This window comes from Rhinoraja longicauda, chromosome 29 (assembly GCF_053455715.1).
Source record: "Rhinoraja longicauda isolate Sanriku21f chromosome 29, sRhiLon1.1, whole genome shotgun sequence".
In the NCBI taxonomy this organism is placed as follows: Eukaryota; Metazoa; Chordata; class Chondrichthyes; order Rajiformes; family Arhynchobatidae; genus Rhinoraja; species Rhinoraja longicauda.
Window position 1 is genome coordinate 11,651,680 of NC_135981.1, and position 26,181 is coordinate 11,677,860.

Here is a 26,181-nt window from a genome sequence, read left to right on the forward strand (position 1 = left end):
AGACGAGTTCAACCGGTACTTTGGATCTGTCTTCACTGAGGAGGATACAAACAATCTCCCAGATGTTCTATTGGCCAGAGATCCTAGGGTGACAGAGGAACTGGAGGAAATCCACATTAGGCAGGAAAAAGTTTTGGGTAGACTGATGGGACTCAAGGCTGATAAATCCCCAGGGCCTGATGGTCTGCATCCCAGGGTGCTTAAGGAGGTGGCTCTAGATATCTTGGATGCATTGGTGATTATTTTCCAATGTTCTATAGATTCCGGGTAAGTTCCTGTGGATTGGAGGGTAGCTAAAGTTATCCCACTTTTCAAGAAAGGAGGGAGAGAGAAAACGGGAAATTATAGACCAGTTAGTCTGACATCAGTGGTGGGGAAGATGCTGGAGTAAATTATAAAAGACGAAATTGCGCAGCATTTGGATCGCAGTAATAGGATCGCAGTAATAGGATCGTTCCGAGTCAGCATGGATTTACGAAGGGGAAATCGTGCTTGACTAATCTACTGGAATTTTTAGGATGTAACTAGGAAAATTGACAGGGGAGAGCCGGTGGATGTGGTGTACCTCGACTTTCAGAAAGCCTTCGACAAGGTCCCAGAACATACTACAAAGGTCCCAGAACATACTACAAATTTTACAGTAAGTCAGGTACATTTTCTTGATTACAGTCTAATAACTGCGAAAAAACTAATACTTAAATTTTGGAAAAAACCAATAACCCCCACAATTAAAATGTGGACTATGGAAATGACAGAGACCCTGCATTTGGAAAAAATAAGGTTTGCCTTAATCGACAAACCTGAGTTATTCTTAAAAATATGGTCTCCATTTATTGAATTTTTAGAAAAGTAAATGGGTTTGGCACAGGACTAAAATAAAAAAAAATTAAAAAAATTTAAATAAAAAGTTGAAACTTGAGTTGGGGGTTGGATGTACAGCTGTGGTTTTTGTCTCCCGGATCTACTCCCGTTAATTTTTATTGTTAGATCTTTTTTTTTTTTTTTAACCCTCTTACTCTCTCTCCCCAAGTTTATAGTTTTATATTTTTATTTTTACTTTCTCTCTTCAAAAATTTAAAAATTGAAGCTATGTAAGAACTTTGTAACAAATGTGTTTTTTTAAAAATTTCGATTTGTACATATGCTTTTCAAAAAAAAAAAATAAATAAAAATAAAAAAGAAAGCCTTCGACAAGGTCCCACAGAGGAGATTGGTGGGCAAAATTAGAGCACATGGTATTGGAGGTAGGGTACTGACATGGATAGAAAGTTGGTTGACAGACAGAAAGCAAAGAGTGGGGATAAATGGGTCCCTTTCAGAATGGCAGGCAGTGACTAGTGGGGTACCGCAAGGCTCGGTGTTGGGACCGCAGCTATTTACAATATACATCAATAACTTGGATGAAGGGATTAAAAGTACCATTAGCAAATTTGCCGATGATACAAAGCTAGGTGGCAGTGTGAACTGTGAGGAAGATGCTATGAGGTTGCAGGGTGACTTAGACAGGTTGTGTGAGTGGGCGGATGCATGGCAGATGCAGTTTAATGTAGATAAGTGTGAGGTTATCCACTTTGGTGGTAAGAATAGGAAGGCAGATTCTTCCTATTCAACGTGATCTGGGTGTCTTAGTGCATCAGTCACTGAAAGGAAGCATGCAGGTACAGCAGGCAGTGAAGAAAGCCAATGGAATGTTGGCCTTCATAACAAGAGGAGTTGAGTATAGGAGCAAAGAGGTCCTTCTGCAGTTGTACAGGGCCCAGTGAGACCGCACCTAGAGTACTGTGTGCAGTTTTGGTCTCCAAATTTGAGGAAGGATATTCTTGCTATTGAGGGCGTGCAGCGTAGGTTTACTAGGTTAATTCCCGGAATGGCGGGACTGTCATATGTTGAAAGACTGGAGCGACTAGGTTTGTATACACTGGAATTTAGAAGGATGAGAGGGGATCTTATCGAGACTAATAAGATTATTAAGGGGTTGGACATGTTAGAGGCAGGAAACATGTTCCCAATGTTGGGGGAGGCCAGAACCAGGGGCCACAGTTTAAGAATAAGTGGTAGGCCATTTAGAACAGAGATGAGGAAAAACTTTTTTAGTCAGAGAGTTGTGAATCTGTGGAATTCTCTGCCTCAGAGGGCAGTGGAGGCCAATTCTCTGAATACATTCAAGAGAGAGCTAGATAGAGCTCTTAAAGATAGCGGAGTCAGGGGGTATGGGGAGAAAGCAGGAACGGGGTACAGATTGAGAATGATCAGCCATGATCACATTGAATGGCGGTGCTGGCTCGAAGGGCCGAATGGCCTACTCCTGCACCTATTGTCTATTGGAAGAGGGGAACCCCTGTTTCCTAACGAAAAAGGGCATCTCCGATGCCCTAGTATGGAACACCTCATCCTGGGTGCAGATGCGGCGTAGACAGAATTGGGAGTAGGGGATAGAGTTTTTACAGGAAACAGGGTGGGAAGAAGTGTAGTCAAGATAGCTATGGGAGTCAGTAGGTTTGCAGTGGATGTCGGTCACTAGTCTGTTTCCTGCGATGGAGATGGTGAGATCCAGAAACGGTAGGGAGATGTCGGAGATGGTCCAAGTATATTTAAGAGCAGGATGGAAATTAATGGTGAAATTGATGACGTCAGTGAGTTCAGCATGGGTACAAGAGGTAGCACCAATGCAGTTGTCAATGTAGCGGAGGTAGAGTTCGGGGATAGGGCCAGTGTACGCCTGGAACAGGGATCGTTCGACGTACCCTACAAAGAGGCAGGCATAGCCCATGCGAGTGCCCATAGCTACGCCTTGGATTTGGAGGAAGTGGAGGAGTCAAAGGGGAAGTTGTTGATGGTAAGGCCCAGCTCTGCTAGGTGGAGGAGAGTATTGGTAGATGGAAATTGGCTGGTTCTGCGGTCGAAGAAGAAACGGAGGGCTTTAAGAACCTCTTGGTGGGAGATGGAGGTGTAGAGTGACTGGACATCCATAGTAAAGATGAGGGAGTGGGGGCCTGAGAAACAGAAGTTATTGAGGAAACGAAGAGCATGTGAGGTGTCTTGGACATAGGTAAGGAGCGATTGGACCAGGGGGGATAGGATGGAGTCAGGGTAGGTGGAAATTAATTTGGTGGGACATGAACAGGCAGAAACAATGGGTCTGCCAGGACAGTTCTGTTGTGGATTTTGGGGAGAAGGTAAAATCGGGCCGTGTGGGGCTGGGGAACGATAAGGTTGAATGCTTTAGAGGGCAGAGAGCCGGAAGTGATGAGATCAGTAATGGTGTTAGAGATTAAGGCCTGGTGCTCGTCTGTGGGATCATGGTCCAAGGATAAGTAGGAAGAGGTGTCTGAGAGTTGTCATCTGGTCTCAGTCCGGTAGAGGTCAGCGCGCCAGACTATCATGGCACCTCCCTTGTCGGCGGGTTTGATAACTAAGTCGGGGTTGCTGCAGAGTGAGTGGAGGGCTGTACGTTCAGGAGGGGAGAGGTTAGAGTAAGTCAGGGGAGTGGAAAATTTGAGGCGGTTGATGTCCTGCCAGCAGTTAGAAATGAAAAAGGTCTAGTGAAGGTAGATGGCCAGCTGGGGAAGTCCAAGAGGAGGGTTCCGCTGGAGATGGGAGAAGGGGTCATCACTGGGTGGTGAGGATTCCTTCCCATGGAAAAAGGCCCGGAGGTGGAAGCGACGGAAGAAGAGCTCCACATCGTGGCCGACCCGGAACCCATTGAGGTGGGGGAGGAGGGGAACAAAGATGAGGCCTCTGCTGAGGACAGATCGTTCGGTGTCAGAACGGGGGAGGTCAGGAGGCATGGTGAACACACGGCAAGTGTGGGGGTTGGAGTCGGATGGAGGCTGGCGAGCAGATGGAGGCCGGCGAGCAGATGGAGGCCGAGGCAATCTCTGGTGAGGGGATGGTTGGTTTTCAGAGAGGAGGGGGGCATGAGGATCATTGTATGGGTGGGGAGTAGCTGGGGCCACCTGGCTAAAGGGGGAAGGGAAAGACCCAGTGGAACCCCTACTGAGGTTCCCTGTAGGAGGGGGGGAACAGTCGGACCTAGCGGAGTCAACCACCTGGTGTTAGATTCTGCCTCATGGGGACTGTGAGACCGGTGCTGAACCTGGGAAGGGTCTCGACCTGAAACGTCACCCATTCCTTCTCTCCAGAGATGCTGCCTGACCCGCTGAGTTACTCCAGCTTTTTATGTCTACCTTCGATTTAAACCAGCATCTGCAGTTTATTTTCCTACACTTTTTCTACTTGTATTGTTATCTCTGGCGGGAAGACCTTAAAAAAGTATATACAATTATGAGAGCCATCGCTAGGATGAACTGTCAGAATCTTTTTCCCCCACGATGGAAATGTCAATAATAATAATAATATTCATTTATTGTCATTGCAACGAGTACAACGAAATTAAAAAATAGCCAATCGTGACGGTGCGTAAAAACATATATGCAATAAATGCAAAAACAAATAAATACAATTATATTAAGTACAAAAGTTTTAACAGTGTTTAACAGTGTTGCCTAGTGCAGAAGGTAGTGTTCAGTTCTCGTATGGCCCTGGGCGTAGCAGGCGTAGTTTTATGGTGACAGGAGCAAAATTTAGAAGAGATTTTAAATTGAAAAGAGATTTTAAATTTAAAAGGTGTAAGTTTTTTTTACAGATCGTGATGGGTGCCCGGGATGCACTGCCAGGGGTGGTGTTGGATGCAGATATGATAGTGGGGTTTAAGAGGATTTTAGATAAACAACTGTTATGCAGGGAATGGAGGAATATGGATTCTGTGCAGGCAGAAGACACTGATTTGATTTGGCATTATGTTCAGCTGAGACAGCATGGGCTGGAGGGCCTGTACCTGTGCTATACTGTTCTTTGTTAGTTTATCTGTCCACGATGGTATTTGTGGATTGACTACCACTGAGTCATTGTGGAAACAAAATCTCATTTTCACAGAGGTGTAGCTTGATACCAGATGGTATTCTGTGAGATGCCACACAAGATGCCATAATACAATATTAGTATTTATTGTATTATTTGTAATGTACTAGCATGGTTAGATGTTTGGCTAATCATCAATGTTAGATTTTCTGCAGGGTTTCTAAACTTAAACTAATTTTGGGTGGGGGGGGGGGGTTGTTGGAGGGGCTTTGTTAGGTGGATTATTGCAGAAGCCTCAAATACTGACAGTCAATATTACTAAGTTAGATGAATATGGGATATGAGGTTGCCCATCTAGAAAGGTATTAGCTTCATGTGATATCAAGAAACAACTAAGTGATTGGAGATTGTGATGACCGGTCAGCTGCATTGTCAAAGCTCCACATCCAGCTGTTATTCTAGTTGCAAAATACAAAGTGCTGGAGTAATACGGGGTCAAGGAACATTTGTAGAGGGAATGAATAGACAGCATTTCAGGTTGGGACCCTTCTTCAGACTGATGGACACCTATCCATTCCCTCCATAGTGCTGACTGACCCACTGAGTTGTGCCAGCACTGATCTATCACAAAATGTGAAATATAATCTAGGTATATCCTGTCCAAACAAATAGAACAATTACCATACCGTTAGATTTTAATCATTAATGCAAGGTAAGATCGTACATTCACGCAGATGCATCACCATTTCTATAAAATAGAACCCTTAATTCATAGGCTATTTGATAATTGACACAACATTGGCAGTGCTGTGATAAAGGGAATTGGGAATGTCCAAGAAAACTTAAATTGGAGGATTTGAAGGGTAGAGCAGCCGCAGATGTTGCAGAGAAAGACCAAGCTTGTGAGATGATTTGAAAGGGTAAGCATTTTAAATAATGTTATAGATTATTATGGCAAAATAATTTTCTATTGGGCTATTCAGAACTAAAGTGTTTTCTTTAGGATCATTCCTAAAATCTTTCCTAAAAAAGTATTGATGCTGTATTATTGTTTAGCAATGCATTATTAAAATGTGACTACATTTCTTTTTTGTGTGGTCAGCATTTATGGTCAAAAACAGTCAAGTAGAAATGTTTGCATTTTGTTTTTGTCTTTCATCCGAGGCCTGGGGCAACAGAACTGATATACACTTGAAATGTGGAATTATAGTCTGACAATTTATTCCTTTTTATAAATGTGGTTATAGATGTTCCTTATGGAAGAAGTGCATATAAAAACATGGTGAAAGTTAATAATATTTTGTGGATAGGCAGCATATTTGTTGTTAGGATGCTTCATTACACAGAATGTATGGTGCAGAAACAGTTCATTTGGTCCAATCTGTCCATGCTGGGATTTATTTCAACTTGAGCCTCTTCCCATTGTTCTTGAAAATCTGTCAACATTGCCTTTTATTTCCTCCTCCCTCATGCTTGTCCAACCTTCCCTTATAAGTACCTCAATAATTCCATTCATCAACTCCCTATAGTAATGGGGTCAGTATTCTCATCACTCATTGGAGAAAGGACAGCAAAGTGGCACTGCACATTGTGGTGCAGTCTCACAGTTCTAGTGACTGTTTGATCCTACCTGACATACAGTGTGCTCTGTGAAGTTTGCATGTTTTCACTGTGACTGGGTTTTCTGTGGTGCTTTAATGTTCTCCCAAATTTCAAGGACACGTTGTTTGGGAATTAAATAGGCATGTGTAAGTTATCTCTAGTATATCTGGATGGGGAGTTAATATGCAATTGAGGGAGAATACGATGATATACGACGTTGCGGATGATACGAAAATAGGTGGGGGGGCAGGTAGTGTTGAAAATGCAGGTAAGCGGAAGGACTTGGACGGGTTGGGATAGTGGACAGAGAGATGGCAGATGGAATATAGTGTAGCAAAGTGTGTAGTCATGCATTTTGGTAGTAAGAATAAAGTCATAGACTATTTTCTAAATGGGGAGTGAATCCAGAAATTGGAGGTGCAATGGGATTTGGGAGTGCTGGTGCAGGATTCCCAAAAAGTTAATCTGCAAGTCAAATCGGTAGTAAAGAAAGCAAATTCAATTATAGCATTTATTTTGAGGGAGCTTGTATACAAAAACAAGGATGTAATGCTGAGGCTCTCTAAGGCTCTGGTCAGGCTGCATTTGGAATATTGCAAGCAATTTTGGGCACCATATCTGAGGAAGGATGTGCTGGTTCTGGAGAGGGTCCAGAGGAGGTTTACAAGAATGATCCCAGGAATGAGTAGGTTAACGTATGGAGCGTTTGTTGGCATTTGGCTGTACTCGCTGGAGTTTAGAAGAATGATGGGGGACCTCATTGAAACGTACAGAATTGTGAAAGGCTTGGATAGAGTGGATGTGAAGAGGATGTTTCCACTAGTAAGAAAGTCTAGAACTAGAGGTCATAGCCTCAGAATTAAAGGACGTTCTTTTAGGAAGGAGATGAGGAGGAATTTCTTTAGTCAGAGGGTGGTGAATCTCTGGAATTATTTGCCACAGAAGGCTGTGGAGGCCAAGTCATTGAATATTTTTAAGGCAGAGATAGATTCTTGATTAGTATGGAAGTCAGAGGTTATCAGTAGAAAGCAGGAGAATGGGGTTAGGAGGGAGCGATAGACCAGCCATGATTCAATGGCTGAATAGACTTATTGGGCCAAATGGCCTAATTCTGCTCCTATCACTTATGACCTTAATCGATTGTAGATGCCTCTCCAGGTTTCTATTTCTGAGAACTGTTCATCAATTTGCAAATTGGAAATGTGACCACCCAGCAATATATCTATATAATACTAAAACTCTGCGGTCCAACATTCCGTATGTATGTATGTATATGTGTATGTACGGAAGATTACTTACAAACCCTACTCCTCCTAGACGGTACACCAAAGCGGTACGATTTTTGTACCGCCGTATTCACCATTAACCTGGGCAACTATTGTAAGTACTTTCGTTCAAATTGAAGCTACCTTTTTAAAGCTAGAGAGATATTAAAGTTTAAATTTTTCATTTCTAACCCTTTTCTTCAAGGGGCTACATTTGTTTCCAAAAGTTTCCAGAAAAGGATTTAGTTTTCAGCAAGGATTTAGTTTTCAGCTTGTGACGGCTACATTGTTTCGAAAAGCTTCCAAGAAGTCTTTTTTGTTATTGCAAGTCAAGTCAAGTCAAGTCAAGTCAGTTTTATTTGTATAGCACATTTAAAAACAACCCACGTTGACCAAAGTACTGCACATCTGATTAGGAAAAAACAAACACACATCTGATTAGGGAAAAAAAAAAAGAATGAAGGCTATAGTGGTCACTTGACATACACAGATCAGGAGGACGGGCCCAACGGGCACACTTGGAGAGTAAGAGTGGGGCTGGGGGAGGAGAGAATGGGGGGTGTGGGGACGGGCCCAACGGGCCCTCTTTTCCGGGCCCAACGGGCACACTTGGAGAGTAAGAGTGGGGCTGGGGGAGTGAGAATGGGGGGTGTGGGGACGGGCCCAACGGGCCCTCTTTTCTAGTATTTTAATAAAACTGTAGACCAACCAAGGACACTGTGTAGTTAAATCGGGGTGCTTAACTGAACCATTCAGATGTTGGCACAGAGATCCCACATGACAAACAATGTCTACAGGTCTACAGCAGTGGCAAATCCATCCCAACAGTCTCCAAACATTTGTTCATGTGTAGGGGCTGTACATGAGTCTGGAGTTCGTAACCGGGGAAGGACATGAATAGGGAACGAAGTAGGAAAAATGATGGTTGCTATGAGAGCCAGCACAAATTCCTTCTATGCAAGAGGAAATGGGGGTGAGCGATCACTATGTATCAATGTTTGTTCTGAATTTGTGCTTAAATTTAGTGTATTAATTGCCTCCAGTTATACTTGTTCCCAAAAGTGGGAACAATCTCTCTATCCACTATATCAAAATCTTTTTATTAGCTGAACATTCAGCTTCGTTTTCTCCAAGGAAGAGAGAATCCATTTATTCACCCTTTTCTGATACACTTGTCTTTGTGATTATTGTATCCTCCTTGAAGACTTTTTCTGCACACTTTACAATGACGTATGTTTTTAATCTTCTTCTTTCGTATGCCAACAACAACAATCAATAATGGCAATTGGTGCTTCAGAGTACCTTTTAACAATATGATGAGAGGAATAGTGTGCATTGGTTTAATTGCGGTCAAACCAAAGTTTGGTTACAGGTTTAGCCGGACACTAAACCCTGCACCACATGAAATAAGGCCTAGTATTTGGATTGTATTTATAAATGAATTTTCTAACCTGCCATATTGTTTTCAATGACTGACGTATTTGTATGCTGAGAGTAATTTTTCCTCAGGCCTACTTAGATTTGTTTCAATCACATTTCCCCACTCATTTCCCTATAATCTATTCTCTTTCACATACACATAAACTCTCCATCCAAATCCATTAGGGATAATTTACACTTGCCAATAAGTATTCCTCCTGCCAAAATATACTACCTTACCTTCACTGTGTTAATTTTAATTCGCCAATTATTTGTCCATCCAATCGGATTATTTATGTCCTCAGTAATTTGTTGCAGACTTCCTAGGTATTGACTATCCCCTGGTTAATATTTGGAATTAACTACAGATTTTAAAATTGTTTTTTTTAAATTCCAACAAAAGCATTAATATAAAACTACATTGAACCCAACACTGATCCTTGTGGAATATGTAGGAAAATAACTGCAGATGTTGGAACAAATCAAAGGTATCACAAAATGCTGGAGTAACTCAGGCAGCATCTTGGAGAGAAGGAATGGGTGACGTTTCAGGTCGAGACTGATGACGGGGGGGGGGGGGGGGACGGGGACAAAGAAAGATATAGGTGGAGACAGGAAGACAGTGTGAGAACTGGGAATGGGGAGAGGAATAGAGAGACAGCAGAATTATCTAAAGTTAGAGAAGTCAATGTTCATACTGCTGGGCTTTAAGCTGCCCAAGCAAAATATGAGGTGCTGTTCCTCCTATTTCCGGTGGGCCTCACTATGACAATGGAGGAGGCTCATGACAGAAAGGTCAGACTGGGAGTGGGAGTTGAAGTGCTCAGCCACCGGGAGATCAGGTTGGTTAAGGCGGACTGAGCGAAGGTGTTGAACGAAACGATCGTTTGGTCTCGCCGATGTAGAGAAGTTGACATCTGGAACAGCAGATACAATGGATGAGGTTGGAGGATGTGCAGGTGAACTGTCTCATCTGGAAAGACTGTTTGGGTGCTTGGATGGAGTCGAGGGGGGGAGGTAAAGGGACAGGTGTTGCATCTCCTGCGGTTGCAGGGGAAAGTGCCTGGGAGAGGGTGGTTTGGGTAGGAAGGGACGAGTGGACCAGGGAGTTACGGAGGGAACAGTCTCTGCGGAAAGCAGAAAGGGGAGGAGATGGGAAGATGTGGCCAGTAGTGGGATCCCGTTGGAGGTGACGGAAATGTTGGAGGATAATTTGTTGGATATGCTGGCTGATGGGGTGGAAGGTGAGGACAAGGGGGATTCTGTCCTTGTTACGAATGGAGGGAGGGGGAGCAAGAGCGGAGCTGCGGGATAGAGGAGGTCCTAGTGAGAGCCTCATCTATAATAGAAGAGGGGAAGCCCTGTTTCCTAAAGAGTGAGGACATCTCTGATGCCCTAATGTGAAACACCTCATCCTGGACGCAGATGCTGCGTAGACGGAGGAATTGGGAGTAGGGGATAGACTTTTTGCAGGAGACAGGGTGGGAAGAAGTGTAGTCCAGATAGCTGAGGGAGTCAGTGGGTACTTGCCTTCTTCCATTGTGAATTGTTATTGTGATTTTTAGTCCAACAATTTCCTTTCTTTCCTGAAGACTGAAATTCATTCTGCCATGTCCCTCGTGACTGACTTATGCAGCAGCCTATCATGGGTTACCTTATCAAAGACCTTTGAAAAATGGTGATTTTTGCACCTACTTTGTTATCATTGTCCGTTCTCCCTATTACTTCCACGTATAATTCAATGTTTGTCATGCAAAATTAAACAAAAATCAATGCCAACTCTTCATAACTATACTTTTTTTTTCTAGACACTTTTACATTCCCTCCTTTGGTAGCAATTCCAACATCCATCTTACTATTGATGTTGAACTGGCTGATTTATACTTACCCTGACACTTTCTCGCCTCCTTAAAAAGAGATATTATATAAATGATCCACCGGTATTCTGACATTAAACCTTTTTCACGATGTACTAAATATATGTAGTAATGGCATAGTCTTTGAAATCCACTGTCCCTTCTGTTTCTGCTAGATTTTCTTAAAAGTACATCAATGTTTTTGATTTGGACCAGAACTTTTGTGGTCTGATGAATTTATTGCCCATTTTTCACATTCAGGATCACCTGTTGTATCCTTCTGGAAAATACCAATGCAAGAACATAATTTAATATTTTTGGCACAAGGTAAAAGATTAACCATAATCTTATTGAATGGCAGAGCAGGGATGGGAGCTAGATGGCTTATTCCTTCTATTCCATATACCCTCCTGTTTTTGTTTTAGTGCTGGTATTATTTTGTTATCTATACCCCAATAGTCCCATTTGAAATCTTTTTAGTTGATGTGTCTGTGAACTTGTTAATTATTTTGTTTTCATGGGCCAGTAACATGCTGAAGTTTTTCCAGCATTGATAAAGCGGAAGAGCTATCATTTGTGTAATGCCTTCCACAATTTAAGGATGCCCCAAAGGGCTACAAACCCAATGTATTTTATTTTTGAAATCATTGATGTAATAACCAATAGATACACAGCAAACTCAGCTCCCATGAGCAACTACATGGTGGTTTGATTGAGAGTATTGAAAGAACTTGTTGCTCTGGTGATTAGGTGTAGGAGACACCATGAATATGACATAACTGATCATTTCTTTCATTGGTGGTTGTGGAACCTTAAATTGTTGAAGGTTTCTGCCATCTTGCCAGCATTGCTAGGTGTTTTGCTTAAATAATTTATCTAATAGCTCTTCTTGTCATTGCTGCTGGATAAGTAGGACATGTACTCACATAACAGTAAAGTTTAAAATTCTGGGTGGGTGATGTAAACAGAGACAGGAAAAAAGGACTTGCACACAAGTCATTTTAATATAAGGTCAACTGCAGATATTATTTTGTCATGTACATATTGTACGTTAATGAGATTGATATGTAAGTTGACATTTGGGTGTAGGCACTGCAGACCTATGTAGTTTGTTGAATGTTCTGTTTTTGCCCTGGTCGTTCTTAGCTGTTTCTAAACTTAGTTACTTGAGAGGTCCTCTTAATGACTTCCCATGCATCATCCTACTCAGTTACGTATTTGCTCAATTTCTTTTTCACCCACCCTCAACAGAAATACGTAGTGCTTTAAAACTTTTTATAGAAATAAAAGCACTACAAGTATGTAACTTGCTCGTCTTGTGCATTTCTTGTGACAACCTGAAGTACTGTGCTACAGGATAGGAGGTGTAGGTGTCTGTCAGAACTTTACATAATGCTGAGTTAACACTTCTAGTTGTGCAGTCCTCCAATTTACCAAGCATAAGTTAAACATGTTTGTAGTACAAGGGAGAATAACATAGCTGTGTAGGAAAGAACTGCAGATGCTGGTTAAAACCAAAGATAGACACAAAATGCTTGATTAACGCTTCAGTCTGAAGAAGGGTCTCGACCTGAAATGTCACCCATTCCTTCTCTCCAGAGATGCTCCCTGTCACGCTGAGTTACTCCAGCATTTTGTGTCTACCTTCAGAATAATACAGCTACTGGTTACCGTACAGGGCATGGTATAAGTATAGACTCTGTGGTGATACAAGAACAGATTACAAGAAAGACTGTTTGTTGACGACAGAAAATTCATGTTTTTTTATGGTTTTGATCCCACAGTAACAATCAGTGAAATGGATGTATATCACTGTCCCATCTTTAGGTAGAACTGATATGAATTGAATTGGAAAATGGAGAACGGTTAGAAATAGTCATTAAACATCCATTTGTTTTACCTAATGCACTAGATCAAACTATTAAAACATTAGTGTCTGATCAGTTCTTCAGTCGTAGTGTAGTAGCATCTTTCTCAAGATTTTTAGCTGTTTTGTTGGTGAAAGGGTTAAGATGTGTGAAGGAAATGAGATGTTTTGGCGTAAAGATATTAACTATCCCACTGCAGCTGCAAGGTTTTACGTAGACACCTGGTGGTGTTGAAAGCACTGTACTCAATGCATAACGACTGCAGTAAATGGCTGGAGCTCCTGCTGCTTTGTTCCATTTGTTCTGCTTTTACACCAGCTCGCTACCGCCTTTGTCTAGTGCTGAAAATGCTGCAGTGGCTCCTTCAGTGGAATATGTGTAATCTTCACGGTGAGCAAGGCAAAAAGGTGGGTGGCAATCGCATTCCTTCTGGGGAATAGTTTGCAGTTAGGACATTGCAGAGAGTTGTATCTCCGTATAGCTTTGTCTTCAGTCATATTTTTCTAGGTATCTGATGCCAGTACATCATCACGGCAAGCAAAACAGATGTAGAGTGGGAGGTAGGCTGGCTTTATTGAGCAAGGACAAAATTGGGAAGACAGAGAAAATGGGTTAATCTTTGCTTTAAAATTGAAATTGCAAGACAAGTGTGCTATGTAATTGGTATTCACAGAAGGGCAGCAAAGAAGAGAGAAATACAAATGACACAGCATGTTGTATAGAATCACTAAGGAGAAGTGCTGAAAATATTGAAGTGTAGATTTTGAAATTTATTATTGAAGGTACAGTGAAATGAGCTTCAAGACTGAGAAACAGGGATAAAAAGGTACCCGGCTGATGTTATAGACCTGTAGATCAAATGCCACCAGTGCAATATATGTAAAACTTGCTCCCATGATAAAATCTCCATTTGCCGCACGTGCCTTTTTCAATGGCTTTATGCCTAAATTAGACAATATGCTAATAAGACCGAATGGCAAATCTGTCTAGTATACGCTGGAAACAAAATGGTGGTTATTATTGCGGAATGCAGGCAAAGAGCTGAGTGTAATTAAGACTGTTTTGCCAAAAGGAAAATAATGAGGTTCAAGTCTATGAGATGTAGGACCTTACTCATGTGGCTGTAGTTTCATTGTAGCTGCAGTGCGGGACTGATTTTGTTCCGAGGAAGGATTAAAGAGAATAGTTTTATTATCTTATCCAAACCAGCCTTGTTGATCTGTATTTTTTTTTTAAAGCATATTTGCATTTTGAGGGGAAGGACTGAAATGAGGGAAATGTCCAAATTAGGTACTGGAAAAATATGTTAGTGGCAAGTTCCATGTATAACTGTTGCTTCATGATGACAGAGAAACATTTATCTCTATGAATTATAAAGTGAAGCCAGTGTCTCAATTTATAAAAATATTATTTTTCTGCAGGCTCATTTAATTTTTTGCACGTTTTGCATGACTTTCTTTGTCTTGTCATCCTAGTGAAATAGTGTTTGAATAATGAAAAGACTACAGAGAAGTCAGTTGGCAAGAGACCATTTGTCATAGAACTAAATGAAAGAGAGAACAGGAACACATTCCTGGAGAGGCTTAATTGTTGATTATGTACCATAACTGTCAAAGGTTCCAGATGTGCTATGTTCATGAATGAATTGTTCGCTAGTAAGGGGTGGAATTAGGCATCACTGATAGGATTTCTAAACTGGAGTAAGACACAGTATTATAAATTTTGTTATCGAATAATTGTTTTGGTCTTATTTGGGCAGTTCCTTGATTTTTTTTCAGAAAGATTAATTATTTTTGGAGCTGTTGCTTTGACTCATCAATTATCACTGAGAATTATTTTACTGTAATTTCAAGATTTAGCAATGATTAGAAAAAGATGAAATCCCATTTAGGTTACCTTTCAGGTTGGTGTACGAATAAATATACTGGCAAAATGGTCCAATTAAATAGAATGAATTGAACACTGCATTTAACTATTAAGTACTGAATATCTTTCCACTGTACATATTTTATATTCTAAATCATTGGCTAGAGTTAATGCAGTTTGAATTTTGAGTAATGAATATTAAAGTCGATTTTAAAGAAGTACTGCATTGGACCAAATAAAATTTATTTTCAGCGCTAGTTTTTGCTTATAATTTACATTTACTCGACTGTGATTATAGTTTGGTAAGGATGAAGTATTAAATTATCTGACAAATTTACTATTTATATCATTTAAAAAAATCTGCATTGGATGCTATTTTATTCTTGTATAGGAAATATTGTGATTTGGCTACTAAATTTAATGTATTTTTTCTGGTTAACCTGCATCTTCTCTACCACCATTATTGTTCATATTATTAATTTTACAATGTTACAGCAATTACATTTTAAAATTTGTTTCTACCTTCCAAAAAATCTTTACATGTCTATGCTACCTTGCCTTTTATGCCAAGATCTTCTATCGCTTTATGTGTCTTATCCTCAGACATAATTCTGTTCTGCAGTCATGATTTGAGTTCTTTTGACTGCTGCGATGATAAGTAATTCATCCCTGCTGCACTCCACCCCTGCTGCATGCCACCTCCATTTCTGCGTTGCTTTCATCGTTATCATCCTTCGTCATCATCCTGAGTTCATTATGTTGCTTCTGCAGATGATGAGTGATATTCTACAGAGGTTTAAATGTCTGAATCTTTTTTACTGCCTTTGGCTCAATGGTTAATATTTGTTTATTATATCACAACTTCTTGAGAATTGCAAAGAGGTTGTTTAAGTTGCTGAATCGTGCAAATGGGATGAAATAATTTTCAAATTGTATCGACCTTACAGGAAGCCAGCAAATATTGACATTCATTTGTCTATTATTTTCTTGACAGTAATAAGCAAACGTAGTGTAATATTGCTTGCAAGCAAAATTATGCATAGAATACCTTTCTATGGTATTCAGGTGGCACGGTGGCGCAGCGGTAGAGTTGCAGCGGTAGAGTTGCTGCCGTACAGCGCTTGCTGCACCGGAGACCCGGGTTCGATCCTGACTACGAGTGCTGTCTGTACGGAGTTTGTACGTTCCCCCCGTGACCTGTGTGGGTGTTCATCGAGATCTTCAGTTTCCACCCACACTCCAAAGACGTACAGGCTTGTAGGTTAATTGGCTTGTTTAAAGTGTAAATTGTCCCTAGCGTTGTTGGACAGTGTTAATGTGTGGGGATCGCTGGTCGGCGCGGACCCAGTGGGCTGAAGGGCCAGTTTCCACGCTGTATCTCTAAACTAAACTAAATATACAAATGTAAACAAAATTGCAATGGTTATGAATTTTTACCATTACCAATTTTACCAACCTTTGTTGGTTGAAAGTTTGAGAGGTTGAAAAAGACCATGCACAATGGTTCTTACTGCTTCCGACATGTCCTTTTGAAATTTTGCACAGTGAAGATTAGGTCAATTATATATTTTGATGTATGGACTCTACACTGTCACGCTGGAAGAACTATATTGCCCATTTGGAGAAGGTTTAGTTTAGTTTAGAAATACGGTTCAGAAAGGTGGGTGATGAGGATGTTCCTATTAAAGACGGCAGGGAATCCTTCATTATTGCCACAACTGGGTGTCTCCTTGAAAATTAAAAACAGGCAGATGCTGTAAATACTCATCTGGTCAGGCCGCATTTGTGGGAAAAGGAACAAATTTACCTTTTCAGATTGAAGATTCTTTGTCACAAGCTCCACTCTGCTCTATGACAGGCTTTTTCTGTTTGTTTCTCTCCTCTTGTTCACTGCCAGTGGTTGCTGTTTCCCTTCTTGACTTTGATAAGATGTTGATCAAAACCTGCTTCCACAACCACGTCTCTTTAAGAAGCAAATGTGTCCAGCTCCAACTTATGCCAAATGGGCTCCAACAGAAATTCTGCCCCACACAGGAACGATCAAATTACTCAAGGGATCAATCACTTTGTCTCAAGGCATCATTTGCTTTGCAAACTCAGATCTCCATTTAATGTTCTGCGTGGTTTATTTATGCTCCAGAACTTTCTCAGGGATGACGCTGACTCGCTCCATCTCAAAGCTGATGTGGTCTGGAATTCCACTTTGACGCTGCACGTTCTGAATTGCAATAGACAACGTTCTCCTTTGTTTCGGATGTCAAGGATCTTAAACTCCAATAAGTCTTGCATTCCATTATGTCCCTGGTTATTTCTTCCCTTTATTTTTCGCAGACCCCTCTCCCTGACATGTTTTCACCATTCCTTTTGATGTTTCACTCTGTGATCAGACTTTAGCCTAGGCCACAACTTCGTCCCCTGTGTCTCGTCATGATAAATTCTTAGTTCGACATAGTTTTGAACTCTTTCACCATCTCTGCCTCTGTGCCCATTTCACTGGTCAAGACTCTTCACAGCGCATTGGATTATTTCAAAGGTAGACACAAAATACTGGAGTAACTCAGCAGGGCAGACAGCATCTCTGGAGAGAAGGAATGGGTGACATTTCAGGTTGAGACCCTTCTTCAGACTGATTATTTAATCTTTCTTCAGTATTCCCGATCCAGTTGGACCCCTGCTTGTGGCCACTTGCCCTCTTGAGATCCATTTATTGACAATTCAAAGGTTCAAAGGTCTGTTATTGTCACATGTACCAATTGAGGTACAGTGAAACTCGAATTACCATACAGCCATACTAAAAAAAGCAACAAGACACACAACTACATAAAAGTTAACATAAACATCCACCACAGCGGATTCCCCACATTCCACACTGTGAAGGCAATAAAGTCAAATCCTCTTCCTCTTTATTCTCCCGCGGTCAGGGCAGTCAAACTATCCGCAGTTGGGGCAATCGAAGCTCCTGCAGCCGGCGATCAAAGCCCCCCCGTCGGTGCGGTCAAAGCTCTTGCGGGTTGGAGCTCCCGAAGTTGGTCCCTAACCAGGGACCGCGAGCTCCACAATGTTAGAGCTCCAGCCGTGGGAGCCTGCAGACTTTAAGGTTGATCCCCGACAGGGATCACCAGCTCCACGATGTTATATATATTCCTTTATTCATCCTACACCGGGTACATTTACAGTGTTACAGCAGCAAAGTGGATAGGAAGAGAGCAAGAGATCATTCATTATAAATAAAAGATACATAAATTGTCATCAGTTTTCTGTGTGTTCCTAGCTGTTATTGTTGACTCGTCTGCTGGGAGCAGTGCTGGTTGTGCAGTCTCACAGCAGCGGGAAGGAAGGACCTCCTATATCTCTCCTTCACGCACTTGGGGTGAAGGAGTCTATCACTGAAGGAGCTACTCAGTGCAGTGTAGTGACAGTGTCCAGCAGCGATGTTAGCTTTGCCATCATCCTCCTCTCTCCCACCACCTGCACTGAGTCGAGGGGGCAACCCAGGACAGAGTTGGCCTTCCTGACCTACTTGTCGAGTCTCTTCCCTTCCGCCGCTGAGATGCGGCTGCTCCAGCAGACCACTCCATAGAAAATGGACGATGCAACCATTGTGTTGTAGAAGGTCCTTAAGAGTGCCCCCTGCACTCCAAAGGACCTGGAGTTAAATCCTGCAGTCTCCCGCGGTTGGAGCTCCCGAAGTCAATCTCCAGTAAGAGGCCACCAACTCCACGATGTTAAGCCACAGTTCGGACAGAGATACGATACAGAAAAAAATTGCATCTTCTCCGTTGAGATAAGAGATTAAAATAAGTTACCCCCCCCATGCATCACATAAAACAAAGGTAAAGACTACAATTCATATATGGTTAAAGTGCCCATTGTCAGATTTTAATAAAGGCCATTTTTACACATTTTGGTTTTGCCAGTAGAAATTACAGCAGTGTTTATACATAGTCTCCCCATTTCATGGCACCATAATGTTTGGCACACAGAAATGTTATGTAAGTGAAAGTAGTCATGTTTATTATTTTGTTGCATATCCTTTGCATGCAATGACTGCTTGAAGTCTACGATTCATGGACATCACCAGTTGCTGGGTGTTTTCCCTGATGATGCTCTGCAGGCCCCTCAGTTTTCCCTTCAGCATATAAAAGGCATGCTCAATTGGGTTCAGATCGGACAATTGACTTGGCCACTCAAGAATTGACCATTTTTAGCTTTGAAAAACTCCTTTGTTGCTTCTGCAGCTTTTTGGGATCATTGTCTTGCTGTAGAATGAACCGCCGACCAATGTTTTGAGGCATTTGTTTGAACTTGAACAGATAGGATGTGTCTATACACTTCAGAATTCATTATGCTACCACCATCAGCAGTTGTATCATCAATGAAGATAAGTAAGCCAGTACCTTCAGCAGCTATATATGCCCAGGCCACAACACCCCCACCACCGTGTTTCACAGATGATGTGGTATGCATTGGATCTTGGGCAGTTCCTTCTCTCCTCCATACTTTGCTTTTGCCATCACCCTGATATAAGTTAATCCTCATCTCATCTGTCCACAAGACCTTTTTCCAGAACTGTGGTTGCCCTTTTAAGTACTTCTTGGCAAACTGTAACCTGGCCATCCTATTTTTGCGGCTAACCAGTGGTTTGCATCTTGTAGTGTAGCCTCCGTATTTCTGTTCATGGAGTCTTCTGGAGACAGTGGTCATTGACAAATCCACACCTGACTCCTGAAGAGTGTTTCTGATCTGTCGGACAGGTGTTTGGGGATTTTTCTTTATTATAGGGAGAATTCTTCTGTCATCAGCTGTGGAGGTCATCCTTGGCCTACCAGTCTCTTTGCGATTAGTAAGCTCTCTTTCTTCTTAATCATGTTGCAAACAGTTGATTTTGGTAAGCCTAAGGTCTCTAACTGATGTCTCTAACAGTTTTATTCTTGTTTCTTAGTCTCATAATGGCTTCTTTGACTTTCATTGGCACAGCTTTGGTCCTCGTGTTGATAAACAGGAATAAAAGTTTTCAAAGGTGATGGGGAGACTGGAGGAAAGACTAGGTGCTGAGAGCTCTCTTCTACCTGCATTAAGGAGGCATTTAAACACACCTGAGCCATTACAAATACCAGTAAAGCCATGTGTCCCAAACATAATGGTGCCCTGAAATGGGGGGACTATGTATAAACAGAGTTGTAATTTCTACATGGTGAAACCAAAATGTATAAAAATGACCTTTATTAAAATCCGACAATGTGCACTTTAACCACATGTGATTTTTTCTATTACAAATCTCAAATTGTATAGTACAGAGGCAAAAAAATAAATAATGGGTCTTTGTCCCAAACATTATGGAGGGCACTGTACATTTAACATGTACTATAAAACAACAAAGAAGGAAGGGACGAGACAGACTGTTGATGAGGCAGCCATTGCGGGCGCCACCCGGTGGAATTCTGATGCAATATTGACTGTCTTGACTTCACTCTCTTTTCATGCTCCAAACTACCCCAATCTGAACCTGCAGCACTCTATTTCATAAGAACTAACCCTGATATCTTAATCAAAACTGCTGGTAAGGGCATTGCTGTTATGGTCTGGCAAACAGACCTCTACCTTACTAAGGCCAGATGTCAGCTCTTAAGTGCAGAGAAGATGTACAAAGATCCTGTCAGGACATGAGGGCTTGAGCTATAAGGAGAGGTTGGACTGGCTAGGACTGTTCCTTGAAGTTCAGGTGGCTGAAAGGTAATAGAGGTGTTTAAATTATGGATGAGTTGGGCTGAAGGCCCTGTTTCTGTGTTGAATTACTCTGACTCTAAGACATCATCTCAAACTTCCCTTTTAGACCCTACCATCAAACATTAAGCCTTAGTGTCTGCAATACTCACGGACCTCATTTCCTTGTGAGTTCATCCCTCTATATCTTCCAGCTTTGCAGTGTACCAGTTCCGTGCAGATTGCTTCTATCTTCTGCCCAAAATCTACAAACGGAATTAATTGTTGATTTTTGATGTTCCAATGTTTCAACCTGTTCCCACCAGACCAAACCTAAACTCTTCTTTCTCCTCTGTGCCATTACCCTTCCGTTTATATCTGTGACACTTCTGATATCCACTGCAATTTTAACATAATCCAATTCCCCTGCCCTAACAGTCTCGTATTTACCATCGACTTGCAATCCCTTTGCACCACTGTCCCACATCAGGATGGTCTGACAGCCCTCTGCTTCTTCCTTGAGCAGTTCTTCTCCACCAACACATCCATTCATCTGGCTGAATTTGTTCTGACATTGAACTATTTCTCCATTGACTCCATTTCTGACAGTGTTTTCAATCTTAAATTTTAACTATTTCTCTTGCCACCGATGCAGCTTTGTCTGCTGAGTGTTAAGTGCTTATTGTTTTTGGATTATTTTGGATATCTCCTTTCATCTCTGCAAACATCCGGCAGGCTTTGCACTCGAGATAAGGGAGATGAGGTCATGGATTCCTCTTAGAAGTATTTCTTTGCAACGTCTTAACACTCGGCATAGATTTTGTCTGCTCCAAAGGTGTTAATTTTTGAGCTGTCAAGTGCTGTCTCAAACTATTTTCAGTTTAATGCCAAGAATGTGGAGGACAGCTTGCCATGCATAGAATTGAGTCTAGTGTCGAAGACTGAAAATCCTACAGTCTTACAGTGGATGCTGACTGTTCCCCCGATCTTAATAAGGTCTTCCGGTGCTTGCTGTAATTCAAGTGAATTCTGCAGTATATGGAATCAAGAAGTATCTAGAAATTATTTTGTAAATCCAGTCATTCAAAATTACTCACAAAATCACTGGATTTAGAGAGATGGATTTGAGGTTGTTTAAGATAGGCCTTAAATGAAAAGTAAGTAAGCTTTTCTAAAACAAGATTGTTTTGTTTTCATTTGAAACTATAGCAAATTGTATACTGCATCTGAAATGACTTTTCAGTTGACAGTATTTTTACAACTAATTTTGCTACACCAATTTTACCTTCAGTGGATTGCACTTCCTTGCTGACAGTTGAGCTTTGGTGACCACTGCACATAGATGAGTAGGAAGGAATTACAGATGCTGGTTTAAACCAAAGGTAGACACAAAGTGCTCGAGTAACTCAGCAGGACAGGCAGCATCCAGATGTCGGTTTGTAAACCTCAAAGATATTTGAACACGGTGCTATATGGCTAAGACGACTGTAAAATCCACCTGTGTCAGAATTAATTATACTGGACAGGAATATTTACTGCTTTTCTTCTTGTACAGGTTTACTGAGCCTCTCCTGCATCCTCGCTGTCAACTAGAGCAGATTGGAGATCAAATAAGGCTCACCTGAATAAATTTCCAGAGACATCTTGGAGCTTGAAATTTTCTGTGCACTTGTGATGAAGTATTGTGATACTTTGAATCATGCATTTGTATTTAATTTGAAGTACTGTTGACTGAGGGCCAATGTTTTAATTTAGCTCTAGGAATTAATATTTTTTTAACATTATTTCATTAAATCCTAGTTTGCAGGAAAAAAACTGTAGATGCTGGTTTAAATCGAAGGTAGGCACAAAATGGTGGAGTAATTCAGCGGGTCAGGCAGCATCTCGGGAGAGAAGGAATGTGTGACGTTACGGGTCGAGACCCTTCTTCAGACTAGTTTTTCAGACTAGTTTGCTTTCATTTCACTGCAAATTTCAAGGTTGTGTATTTTCGCATCTGGATTCAAGAACTTTAGGGGAAGTGTTTGTGATCTGGGACTGAGAATGCCAACCATTAGCAAAATGAAAAGTTTCCAATTCACTTTCAGGTCAGCATCCACAGTTTAGAATGTACATCCGAGGGCAATCTACTTTAACAGACTTCAGACCATCGATTAACTCGTTGAGTTTTAAATTATGTGACACTCTTTAAAGAAGGTCATTTCCCTCAAGGCACTTGACAGGGAATCATTTTAGAAAACTGGCTGATAACTTGTTGCAACTGACCTGTGGATCTTTTGGACTTGTGCCCCTTAGTTGGAGTAGAATGCCAGCTTAATGGTTAATGATTATAGTCAATTTTATGGCACGCCAAGTGAAATTCTTTCTACCTTGATCCGGAGTCCAACTTTAGTGCACACTTGATTATGCTGATTAAATAATAATTGATTGATCGAACACTATTCTTAAGATTTTGTGGTAAGGTGAATAATTGTCTCCAAGACAGTATACATATCAATTTTCCAATTGGACAGATGCTGCAAACTTTTGTGTCAGAATTGTAGATGTACATCTGGTGGAGATCATCTGGCAATGATTTGAAAGAAAACATCCTGAGCTACTTTCCTCTGCTCTGCATTCTGTTTTTAGTAAACCAAAGTAGTCATTAATGCCTGGAGTTCATGTAAAAATATTTAAAACTCCACTCATCAGGTAGGTATGCTCCTTAAAACAGGACCAAAGCAGGTTTTTAAATAGCCTTTTGGTCAGAGTTTCCTTGCATTTTTGTAATAGTGTTTTGTTTCAGATATTTTTTCACAACTTATAATTAATAAAACTATGACCATCTCAAATGAAGTGCACAGCTGCCTCTGCTTCATAGGTTCAACATGCCCGCATTCTCATTTATAACAAGAGCAATGACTGTAAACCCAAGTATAATGTTAACTTTGCCAGCGACAGGTAAATTTAATATTATCCTCGGGATCATAGAAACATAGAAAATAGATGCAGGAGGAGGCCATTTGGCCCTTCGAGCCAGCACCGCCATTCATTGTGATCATGGCTGATCATCCACAATTAGTAAACTGTGCCTGCCTTCTCCCCATATCCCTTAATTCCACTAGCCCCTAGAGCTCTATCTAACTCTCTTTTAAATACATCCAGTGAATTGGCCTCCATTGCCTTCTGTGGCAGAGAATTCCACAAATTCACAACTCTGGGTGAAAAAGTTTCTTCTCACCTCAGTTTTAAATGGCCTCCCCTTTATTCTTAGACTGCGTCCCCTGGTTCTGGACTCCCCCAATGTTGGGAACATTTTTCCTGCATCTAGCTTGTCTAGTCCTTTTATAACTTTATATGTCTCTATAAGATCCCCTCTCATCCTTCTAAACTCCAGTGAATTCAAGCCCAGTCTTCCCAATCTTTCCTCGTATGACAATTCCTCCATCCCAGGGATTAACCTCACTGCACTGCCTCAACATCAAGGACGTCCTTCCTCAAATTAGAAGACCAAAACTGCACACAATACCAGATGTAGTCTCACCAGGGCCCTATACAACTGCAGAAAGACCTCTTTGCTCCTGTACTCAAATCCTCTCGTTATGAAGGCCAACATGCTATTAGCTTTCTTCACTGCCTGCTGTACCTGGACGCTTACTTTCAGTGACTGGTGTATAAGCACCAAGGTCTTGTTGCACTTCCCCTTCACCAAATCTGACACCATTGAGATAATAATCTGTCTCCTTGTTTTTGCCGCCGAAGTGGATAACCTCACATTTATCTACATTATACTGCATCTGCCATGCATCTGCCCACTCACTCAATCTGTCCAGGTCACCCTGCAACCTCCTAACATCCTCTTCGCAGTTCACACTGCCACCCAGCTTTGTGTCATCCGCAAACTTTCTAGTGTTACTTCTAATTCCATCATCCAAATCATTAATATACATTGTAAATAGTTGCGGCCCCAACACCGAGCCTTGCGGCACTCCACTCTCCACTGCTTGCCATTCTGAAAAGGACCCGTTTATTCCTACTCTTTGCTTCCTATCTGCCAACCAATTCTCTACCCATGTCAATACTCTACCCCCAATGCTCTAATTTTGCTCACCAACCTCCCGTGTGGGACCTTGTCAAAGGCTTTCTGAAAGTTTAGGTACACTACATCCACTGGCTCTCCTTCATCCATTTTACTTGTCACACCCTCAAAAAAATTCCCGAAGATTAGTCGAGCAGGATTTCCCCTTCATAAATCCATGCTGACTTGGACAATCCTTTTACCACTATCCAAATGCGCCGTTATTACCTCTTTAATAATTGACTCCAATATCTTCCCCTCCACCGATGTCAGGCTAACTGGTCTATAATTCCTCGTTTTCTCTCTCTCGCTCCTTTCTTGGAAAGTGGGATAACATTAGCTACCCTCCAATCCACAGGAACTAATCCTGAATCTGTTGAACATTGAAAAATGATCACCAATGCATCCAAGATTTCTTGAGCCACCTCATTGAGTACCCTGGGATGCAGACCATCAGGCCCTGGGGATTTATCAGCCTTCAGTCCCATCAGTCTACCCAATACTATTTCCTGCCTAATGCAAATTTCTTTCAGCTCCTCTGTCTCCCTAGATCCTCTACATCTGGGAGATTGTTTGTATATTCCTTAGTGAAGACAGATCCAAAGTACCTGTTAACTCTTCCGTCATTTCCTTGTAACGCATAATAATTTCACCCGTTTCTGCCTTCAAGGGACCCACATTTGTCTTTACTAATCTTTTTCTCTTTACATACCTAAAGAAGCTTTTACTGTCCTTCTTTATATTCTTGGCCAGCTTTGCTTCGTACCTCATCTTTTCAGCCCGTATTGCCCTTTTTGCTATCTTCTGTTGTCCTTTGAAAGTTTCCCCCAACTCTTTGCTATCTTATACACCTTTATTTTAGTTTTATTCCATCTCTAACTTCCCTTGTCAGCCACGGTTGCCTCTTACTCCCCTTAGAATCTTTCTTCCTCTTTGGAATGAAATGATCCTGCATCTTCTGGATCATGCCCAGAAATTTCTGTGATTGCTGTTCCATCGTCATTCCTGCTAGGATCCTTTTTCCATTCGACCTTGGCCAGATCCTTCATGCCTTCATTGTCCCCTTTGTTCAACTGCAACACTGATATTCCTGGTTTAACTTTCTCTCTCTCAAATTGCAGATTAAAACTAATCGTATTATGGTCACTACCTCCACTACGTTTACCTTGAGTTCTCTTATTAAATCTGGTTCATTGGACAACACTAAATCCAGAACTGCCTTTTCTCTGGTAGGCTCTAGTACAAGCTGCTCTAAGAATCCATCTCGGAGGCACTCTACAAACTCCCTTTCTTGGGGTCCAGAACCAACCTTATTTTCCTACTCTACCTGCATATTGAAATTCCCATAACCTTTGTTACATGCCAATTTTAACTCAATTAACACCCTATATCCAGGTTACTGTTTGGGGGTCTGTAGATAACTTCCATTAGTGTCTTCTTACCTTTACAATTCCTCAACTCTATTCACAGTGACTCTCCATCATCAGTCCCAATATTACCCCTTGCACGGGACTGAATTCCATCCCTCACTATCAGAGCTATAGTGTTTGTTACTGTGCTCTGTATGAAAAAGTAGGTGATTAATGTGTAGGTCAGTTTGGGAAGCATATTTTGCATCTAATTTGGCATTGACAAATGAGATTCATACCCAATGTTATCATGTAATATATTACCCAAAGTGGAGT

The 26,181-nt window shown here is 41.4% G+C and overlaps 1 protein-coding gene across 9 annotated transcripts in view; it reads left to right on the forward strand.

Annotated features, from left to right (window-relative positions):
- The window catches only part of LOC144607700 (protein TANC2-like), a 458,126-nt gene that overhangs the window by 131,305 nt on the left and 300,640 nt on the right, over positions 1 to 26,181 (forward strand). The window contains exon 1 of one of the 9 annotated variants that reach the window (XM_078424724.1): positions 13,163 to 13,277. The exons of 7 other annotated variants lie outside the window; for them this stretch is intronic. The gene's annotated coding sequence lies outside the window, so the exon portion shown is untranslated. Of the gene's footprint in view, positions 1 to 13,162; positions 13,278 to 26,181 lie in introns of those variants that run through there. One more of the 9 variants, XM_078424726.1, reaches the window with a different exon arrangement.